This window comes from Acinonyx jubatus, chromosome X, assembly GCF_027475565.1.
Source record: "Acinonyx jubatus isolate Ajub_Pintada_27869175 chromosome X, VMU_Ajub_asm_v1.0, whole genome shotgun sequence".
NCBI classification, from domain to species: Eukaryota; Metazoa; Chordata; class Mammalia; order Carnivora; family Felidae; genus Acinonyx; species Acinonyx jubatus.
The window spans coordinates 11,612,074-11,621,873 of NC_069389.1; the positions used below are offsets into that span (position 1 = coordinate 11,612,074).

At 44.5% G+C, this 9,800-nt stretch overlaps 1 pseudogene; it reads right to left on the reverse strand.

Annotated features, from left to right (window-relative positions):
- Positions 1-1,144: 1,144 nt before the first annotated feature.
- On the reverse strand, positions 1,145-9,442 carry LOC106974223 (beta-hexosaminidase subunit beta-like; annotated as a pseudogene).
- Between the last annotated feature and the right edge of the window lie 358 nt (positions 9,443-9,800).

Genomic DNA, 9,800 nt, shown 5'->3' on the forward strand with positions numbered 1-9,800 from the left:
GTCCTGTGGCTTCAGAGGGCACTTACAGTTTGTTTCTGATATGGCCAGTTATCCTCAATATTCTTTTTAAAAATCTCTCTTGGTTCCTTTCATTACATTTTCACTTTTATATGAATTTTAGGGTTGAATTGCCCCCCTTCCTTTTACCATTTCTTGTTGGACTTTTGAGTTGGAAAGCACATTCAGAAACATGGCATGACTACATTTTTCAGGTATTATTTAATATCCTTCAGTAAATAGTTCTTTTTTAATTTCTTCAACTAAATCTTACAACTTGCATTAGATTTAGCCCTGATTTTATTTATTTTTACTGTATTTGCTATTGTTGATATTGTGAAACTAACTTTTTAAAATTCCATTTTCAGAGAGGTGATTGGTAGTATAAGAAGGCTATTAATGTTTATATTTTTATTTTCAATTTCCTTAACTATATGAACATTATTCGTAGGTTTAATCATTTTTCAGAGAAACCTTTTAGATTTTTCAAAGCAGATAATCAGTATTATCTTCAGGCAAAGACACTTTCTCTCTTCTTTCCAATATTTATGCCTTTTATATCTTTTCCCTGTGTTCCTGCTTTTGGACATTTTTGAGGTACCTGAATGTTAAGATTATCTATTTACGTCCTCTTTATTTTTCTTTCTATCACACTCGTTAAAGGATAGACTGTTTGGGAGATCTTTTAAAAGAATCAGGTTTGTGGGGGCGCCTGGGGGGCTCAGTCAGTTGAGCATCCAACTTCAGCTCAGGTCACGATCTCACAGTTTGTGGGTTCGAGGCCCACATCGGGCTCTGTGCTGACAGCTCTGTGTCTCCCTGGGTCTCTATTCCTCCCCCCGCTCATGCTCTCTCTCTCTCTTAAAAGTAAATAAACATTAAAAAAAATTTTTTTTAATCAGGTTTGTGTTCTATTGATTAAGTCCATAATTTTTGGAAAAGTACCATTAACATCTGCTTTGCCTTTATATTTATTTTTCCAGGTTTTTCTGTTGTTCTTTTATTGGGTTTTAGATTTCACTGCTAATTTCATTTTCTCTGCTTCTCTAGGGAATGTATTTATAACTGCCTATTTTTCTTCGAGCACTTTTTTGGCTGTACTCCACGTTTCTTTTTTTTTTTTTTCAATCATTAAATAGATACATTTTATTCAAAACCAGTATACCAAAGCTTAATTTCCATGATTTCAAAATCAAGTTGATTGTAGTGCAGATCGCTGTGGGCTTTGTCCCCTCCTATTTTCTGCTTTGGACCCATTTTTATATTTTGTACTTGTGGTTACAATGCCCGGGAAAAAAAGTTTCTGCAGATAGTCTTGTCTGACCACTCTGGACTGGTGAACTGTTAGTCTGGTGTAGGCATCTTCTCTATCTTTTTTTAAAATGTTTTTTATTTTGAGAGAGAGAGAAAGAGGGTATGCAAGAGAGTGGGGGAGGGGCAGAAAGAGAGGGAGAGAGAAAATCCCAAGCAGGCTTCGCGCTGTCAGTACAAAGCCCCCCTCAGGGCTCGATCTCACGAACCGTGAGGTCATGACCTGAGCCGAAATCAAGAGCCCGGAGGTTTAACCGACTGAGCCACCCAGGCGCCACCTTCTTCTCTTTGATGTCCTCGTGACTCCAGAGTCTGTCACCCATGGCACTTGCCCACGGCCACAATCTTGGAATGAAATAAGTTGCATCCACAAATTCTCCCCATAGACAAGCTTCTCTACCAATGACAAGTTTTGTTCTGTTCTTGGGAACCATCAAAATCAAGAGGGTCCACATTATAGCAATGTCTACAATCTTGTCCATAACTAATCAAATCTAAGCACCAAGGAGGAGAAAAGATCACGGGGAAACCAGCTGCTGTGTTTTCACCCTGTTCCTCACGATACACTTTATCTTTCCATACTTGAGCGATTGTGCCTGACCAAAGCTTCACACGATCATCAAAAACCTCTTGCCAGGCTATGGGTCCCTTGTTTATGGTTGACACAAAACCCAAAAGCTCCTGAATGCAGAAAGATTCTAGTCTTCTAAAGTCTTTGCCAAAGCCTTTCTGCTTCATGAAATAATTCGATTTTTGGATTGGATTCTCAACATTGAAATTCCACTTCGTCACCTCCCAAGTGAATGGAGTGATCTGGAAATACCGTACTAACTTCTTTGAAAAATTTTAGGCAGGGAGCTCTAAACTGAATTCAGAATAGAGTTTATAGCTCTAAAGATCCCAGACTGCTTAGGTCTCCCCAAGAATGTGTATGTCCAGGGCTATAAAGCTCTGGTATGACTCGAATCCCTCACAACCAGGCATACTCGATCGCCATGGAGACATCATTTGGTGTATAAACACGAGACAAAGAATGTCTTCTTTGGTGCCTAACTCAGGGGAAGCAGCATCTGATAAGGGAAAGGCTGGTCATCAACCATGTGCCAGTGCAGAACATTAAACTCATTAAAGGCTATGGCACCTTTGTAGTACTCCCAAACTCTGATGGCCTTGAGGAAAACCACTGGTCCTTTCACAAGCAAAATACAAGAGTCATCCGAAGAGCCATTGGGGAAAACATCATACTCCGAGTCAAGGACAAGTGAGACTAGAAGTTGCTGTAACTCGACCGCAGTATTACGTTTAGCAGGGCCGCGACACCACTTGTAGAAGCCAAAAGTATCGTCATGGTATCATCGAAACACTTCAACTTTTTGTTTTCATTCCAGTTAAACACAGTGTTATATTAGTTTCAGGTGTACGATATGGTGATTCAACACTTCCATACGTCACCTGGTGCTCATCAGGACAAGGGCATTCCTCAATCCCTTCTTGCAGGAGGGAGCGGGCCGAGCGGCAGTGGACGAGGGGCTGTGGCTGACGAAGTTCCAGGGGGAGAGGTGCAGCAGCTGTGGACACATCTGTGCCAAGAGTGGCATAGGCCACAGAGCCTTGCCCGTGGGCGGAGATGGGGGCCAGTGCCACCAGCAGCGCTGGTTTTTTTGTAGGACTCTCATGACCTTGATGAACCTTATAATTAAGAAGTAATTCAGGTTAGGGGCGCCTGGGTGGCTCAGTCGGTTAAGCGTCCGACTTCAGCTCAGATCATTGTCTCACGTGGGTTGTCTCTCATGGGTTCAAGCCCCATGTCGGGCTCTGTGCTGACAGCTCGGAGCCTGGAGCCTGCTTTGGACATGGATCTGTTGTCAATATGATCTCTCTTTCTCTTACTACTTTTGGCTTTCACTTTTACAAATATTAATAATTCTGCCCTTGTTTATCTCTTTCATTCTAGCATTTTATGATAGATCTTTTCTAACCTTTACTTTTTCGCCTGTTATTTCACCTGAAGCCTACTTTTAAATTATTCAACCAATCTGTTTTTCCTTTTTAAAAAAATCTTTTTTAACATTTATTTATTTTTGAGACAGAGAGACAGAGCATGAACAGGGGAGGGGCAGAGAGAGAGGGAGACACAGAATCTGAAACAGGCTCCAGGCTCTGAGCCGTCAGCGCAGAGCCCGACACGGGGCTCGAACTCATGGACCGTGAGATCGTGACCTGAGCCGAAGTCGGCCGCTTAACCGACTGAGCCACCCAGGCGCCCCTGTTTTTCCTTTTTTTAAAAAAAAGGTGTATTTAACCCATCTACATTTAATGCAACTGTTAATATCCTTGGGTTTATTCATGCCGTCTTATTTCATTTGTTCTACTTACCATGACTTGCCCTTATTTCTTCTTTTTCCTTCCTTGCCTACTGTTGTGCCGATACCTGTGCTTTGTTCCACTTAATTTTCTTCTGGTAATCGCGAAACGGCCATCATTTTTCTATTTTGCTACTTGCTGCTTTTAAATTTTTAGCAAATGCATACCTAACATTATAGTATTTTAGTTGCGACCAAAGGCAATGGGTATCTAAATCTTCCTCCCCAACAAAACGGAAATCTCACTTCGTTCTCTAACCCTTTCATTTCCCTTCTGACATCTAGGATTTGGATCCTGGGTTGTATCATTAGTGTTATTATTATCATTTGACTTTTGCATCTATAATCATGTGCAGTGATCAGTAGTTTTTTCTGGTACCATGCTGACCTCTGTGATTCTTCAGCTACATCTCTCTCGACATCTGTTTTTATTCTGGTGGCACTGTAAGCAACATTTTTTTTTAATGTTGATTTTTGAGAGAGAGAGAGAGAGAGAGAGAGAGACAGAGCATGTGCAGGAGAGGGGCAGAGAGAGAGAGAGAGAGAGAGCGGGAGACATAGAATCCGAAGCAGGCTCCAGGCTCTGAGCTGTGAACACAGACCTCGACACGGGGCTCGAGCTCACGAACCTGAGATCATGACCCGAGTCCGAAGTCAGACGCTTAACTGACGGAGCCACCCAGGTGCTCCTGTAAGTAACATCTTTAACTAGCCCTTTCAAAGTGCCTCCACGAGTCTCTGCATATCTAAAAAGTCTTAACTTCTCTTTTTTTAAGTTTACTTTTTAATTTATTTTGAGAGAAATAGAGAATCCCAAGCAGGCTCCGCACTGTCAGTGCAGAGCCCGAAGCGGGGCTCGATCTCACAAACCGTGACATCGTGACCTGAGCCGAAACCAAGAGTCTGATGCTTAACTGACTGAGCCACCCAGGCTCCCCAAAAGTCTTAATTTTGCTTGACACTTGACTGGTAGTTCGCCAGGTTATGGGATTCAAAATCTAAAATCATTTCCCTCAAGTTTGCCAAAATACGTGGCAAGAGGGAAGGTTAGAAGAAAACTAATGTTTATCTAGGGTGGGCCATCATAATAACCCGAAAGTAGAGGTAGTCGTCTGCTCTTTTCACATCAGTGGAAACTCAAGCACAGAAAGGTTTTCTCGTGCGCGAGCGGCACAGCAAGTGAGCAAAAGGGATACTTTCAGCCCAGTGTTCTTGGACCTCAAAGCCCTACTCCCAGTCTAGACCACTGCCTTCCCATAGAAACAGAAGGCAAGCCACATGCATAATTTCAAATCTCCTAGTAGTCAGATTTTAAGAAGTAAACAGGTGGCATTCATCTTAATACTTTATTTAGCTCAATTTATCCAAAAAAAAGCATGCTCATTTTGGTATGTCATCAGTGTTAAAAAATGATCGGGGAGATACTTGGCTTTCTTCCTACTGACTCTTTAGAGTCTCGTGTGTCTTTTACCCTTACGGCCCACCGTAATGGCCACATTTCATGCCCTCCACGATGACACGGGGCTAAGGAGCCACTGTACTGGACGGTCCAGCTCTGTGCCATGCTGCTTTTGAAAGCAAACGCTTTCCAACACTGATTGAAAGCGTCCTGTGTGGGTGATTTTTCCATCCCAGTTTGAGATGAGGAAATCTGGCTCTCCCTGGAAATAATTTTACGGCTATTTTTTGCCGATTGCAGATACACCACTAATTCCCCCTCGGTGCTCATCCTCATTATGTAGCGTGGCCTCTCCTCGTGGTCTACACAGCCAAAAGTCAGAAGCGCCTTCTTAAAGCCAACCGTTAATCCATTCAAAAGACAGATTAAACAGTCCCCCCCCCCCCCCATCTAATGCCCGCTGGGTGTATATTTCTATACCCGCCTGACTTCCTTTTTTAGGCAAATACCTGGCCCAGTTCAAACAGGCTCTTTATCACTCTTGGGACAGCACTGGGGCTGGGGCAAACATCCCATAGGTTTCCTTTAGTCAGCCCCCAAGAGTGTTATGAGAAGGAAATAACACACACACAGCAATTTATTTTAAATCTCTGAAGCATCCACCATCCGCCAGAATTCCTACCAAAATTAATCTCCCAGGCCCCTCACACTGTCTCCCCAGAGCCTCATATAACTCTAGCAGTATCAACTTAGAAACTGGAGTTTTAAATAATAAAGGCTACCCTCCCTCAATGGAGGCTATTACAGATTGACGGGCTGGGACAGTAGAGGTTGGATATCAGCATTTGGGGCAGAAACCCTTGGGATCAACATTTTGCAGCTCTGTCTTACTTTAGAGTTGTATGGTCTTGGGCAGGTCACTGAATCTCTCTACCCCTTACTTCCTTCATCTCCATATGAGGACCATGATGTCTATTCCGTGGGTGGTTGGTAAGATGTATCAAAAGGTTCATTATAACTCCCCCAATAAGTGTCAGCTGAAAAATAGTTGAGTTAACATTTTATGTTTCCAGCTTTACTGAGGCATAACTGACGAGAGAAATCATATATATCTAAAGAGTAAAATGAGATTATTTGAAATACATATACTTTGTGGAACGATTATCACAATCGAGTTAATGAACGCATTCATCACCTCACATAGTTACCGTGTGTGTGTGCGTGTGCCCGCGTGCTGAGAACACTTAGGATCTACTCTCTTAGCGACTTTCAAATACACAACATGGTATTAGTAACTAGAGTCACCATGCTGTATATTAGATCTCCAGCCTTATCCATCTTACAGCTGAAGGCTTGTACCCTTTGGCCAGCATGTGCCCATCCCCCCTACCCCCAGACCCCCATGGCTAACATTCTACTCTCTAATTCTATGAAATTGTTTTTTTTTTTTTTTTTTTAAGATTCCACATACAAGAGATGACACAGTATTTGCCTTTCTCTACCTGGCTAATTTCACTTCTTGCTTACGCTCAAAGGCTGGTTTTGCCGCTTTGAGATCGTGGGCATGTTTCTTCCTTTGCCAAGACTCCGCTTCCTTGACTTTAACCTCATAGAGTCAAGGCCTTGGTCTCGCGAGGCTATTGTTGGACTTGAATAAGGCAACATATGGAAAAGTTCTTTGCACAACATGAGCCACGCATTAAGAGCTTCAAATATTGGAGCTCTCGTTATCATGGACTAATGTGATATTATAGTGACAATACTTCCATCATGATGTTTTAAGAAGTGAAGACTAATTCTAAATGACATTCCTAGGAATGTCACCAGCATACCGCGAACTCTTGAAGATACCATATGAATAACCAACTGGTGACCTGCGGACAGGAAGGCGTTTCACTTATTTCGAAAGGGGCTGATGAGGACACTGGGCACAGGCCACAAGACTTTGAAGACAGCTTGTTAGGAAAGGTGTGTGGAGCACCACGCCCACCTGCCTGGAGCAGCCTGCTGGGGTTGACGGTCCACCTGGCATCCCCAGTCCATGTTCCGCATCCTCACGTGCTGTCATTTGTCTCTGTCACTTCCAGTCTCCGAGTGGCATCTGCTCACCTCACTCAAGGTGCACGCCACCCTGACCCCTCCGCCCCCGGTGTCGGCTTAACCCCTTTGCTCTCTGCCTGAGTCTGCTGGGCCATGAGCGCCATGAGCCTTGGGTGGATTCTCCTCCAGCCCCCCCCAATGAGAAAATGGTATTTATTTCAGCAAATCAAAGGTGGGCCCCTTATGACGTGCGCATCAGGAAAGCAGAGAGATCTTATCTCTTTGGCTTACCTGAAATTTGTGCCGCAAAGGAGCAAACATTAGAGACCCAACTGAGGGTTGCTGGAGGGGAGGTGGGGGAGGGGAGGGTCTAAATGGGTGACGGGCGTGGAGGATGAGCGCTGGGTGTCCCGTGTAAGAGATGAATCACTGGGCTCTGCTCCTGAAGCCAAGACGACCCTGTATGTTAACTAACTTGAATTTACATTTAAGACAATAAAAATGTTTAAAAAATGAGCAAATGCGGGCATGTGCCGACTGATTTCAATCTATCTACACGGTGTTTCCTGTTTTATGTTGCTCCCAGCGTCTCCCAGAAAGTCAGGGCCATTAGCCATGAAAATGCATCCGGCACAGGAGCAGCTTGTTAGAGGACAGTGACAGCAGGATGTACATAAAACGCCTGAAAAAAAGCAGGCCCCTCAAAGCAGAGGGCTTCCCCTGGGGAAAGTCGGGCTGGCAAGCTGAGGAACACACTCCATATGCCTCGTCTGCCACCATCAGCAGCAGCCACCTGTGACAAAATGTCCCCACCTTTCCAGGCGCCGCAGGGCGAGGCTCTCCCCAGCTGTGTGCTGCTCTTTTTCACGTCTGCCCGCTTGTAATCTCATTTTCACTCTCTCTTCTCCTGTTCCTTGTCGGTTTAATTATTCATTCGACAAACATCCCCTTAGCACTGTGAGAGACCATGTTCTCCCCGGTTCCCGAAATGGTCTTCCTGGTCTACCGGCACCCAGATCACGGAAGCTAACAATTAAAATGCATATTCCTGGGTTTTTTCCCAGCTCTGCTGAATGAAATCCTCCCGTGTGCAAAGCTCAAGGACTCGAATTTGGGACAAGCCCTCCGAATAGTATTGCCATACATGGGGGAGTGTGGATGCCAGTCATATGGATTTCCCTTCTGTTCTACCTTTCTCCTATAGCAGAATCTCTCCAGCATCAGTCAAGTCTGCACAATGCCCGGTTCCCCACGCCATCGACTAGACAAGGGAACACTAGCTGCTTTAACACATCCATCCCCCAGAGTTTGTGGCTTAACACAGTAACACGTTCCTCCTCCCCAGCAGCACATTTCAATGCCGGGCAACCAGTCATGCAACTTCCCTCAAGGTGGTGATTCAGGGCTCAGACTCCTTCCATCTTGTGGCTGCATTATCTTCAAGGGGTAGCTCCCAAAATGCCCTCCACAAGGCGCCCCCCGCATTCGAGCCATCCAGAAGAGGAGTATGGAGGACCGTGAGGGAGTTGGGTCCATTTCATGAGTTGGGGCTGGAGGTGGTATTTTCCACTTCCGTCTACATTCTGCCGGTCACCCGGGGTCACACAGCCACAACTAACCTCGAGGAACGTGGACAAGTGGTCTAACCATGTGCACAGACAGCGGAAGATCTTGAAGAAAACTTATCAGTGTCTGTTTCATGCAGCTCATTAAAAAATGTTTTTCAGTATTGAGGTTCCTCCCCAAATTAAAAATAGAAAAAAAAATTAAAAACAGAAATACTACGTGATGCAATAATTCCACTACTGGTTATCTACCCAAAGAAGACAAAGACACTAATTCAAAAAGATGTATTCACCCTGTGTTGATTGCAGCATTGTTTATAATAGTCAAGATATGGAAGCAACCTAGTATTCGTTGATAGATAAGGAAAACATGGTGTGTGTGTGTGTGTGTGTGTGTGTGTGTGTGTGTGTGTATACACATACAATGTAATATTATGCAGCTATAAAAAAGGATGGGATCTTGCCATTTGCAACAACATGGATGGACCTAGAGGGTATTATTTCCCTAAGCGAAATAAGTCAGACTGAGGAAGACAATACCACATAATTTCCCTCATGTGTAGAATTGAAAAAAACAAATGAATAAACAAACAAAAAGCAGAATCAGACCTATAAATACAGAGAACAGGCTGAAGGTTGCCAGAGGGGAGGAGGGAGGATACCGAGCAAAATGGGTGGAGGGCAGGGGGAGGTGCAGGCTTCCAGTTACGGAATGAGTAAGTCACAGGAGTGGAAGCTACAGTGGCAGGGAACAGAGTGAATGACATCGTCGTCACAGCGTTGCATGGTGACAGATGGTAGCGACACTTGTGGTGAGCACAGCATAATGTATAGAGAAGTCGAATCACTGTCGTCCGCCTGAAACCCATGTAGCATTGTGTGTCAGCTCTACTCAAAGAAAAACAATTTGTTGAATGGTGTTTGGGCACCAGTGGAGAGGAGCTGCAAACTGGAACGAGCTATCCAGAGACTGGAGACCTTCCCTGGGACGGGCCGCGACTGCTGATGCTGGCACGATCCTTGCCAAAGAACAGAAACGAATCAATCTAGTCGATCCGTTCTCTGCCTACTCCAACCCTCTGCAGGCTTCTGGGGCCACGCTGGGCCCTAAAGGTGAGCTGCAGC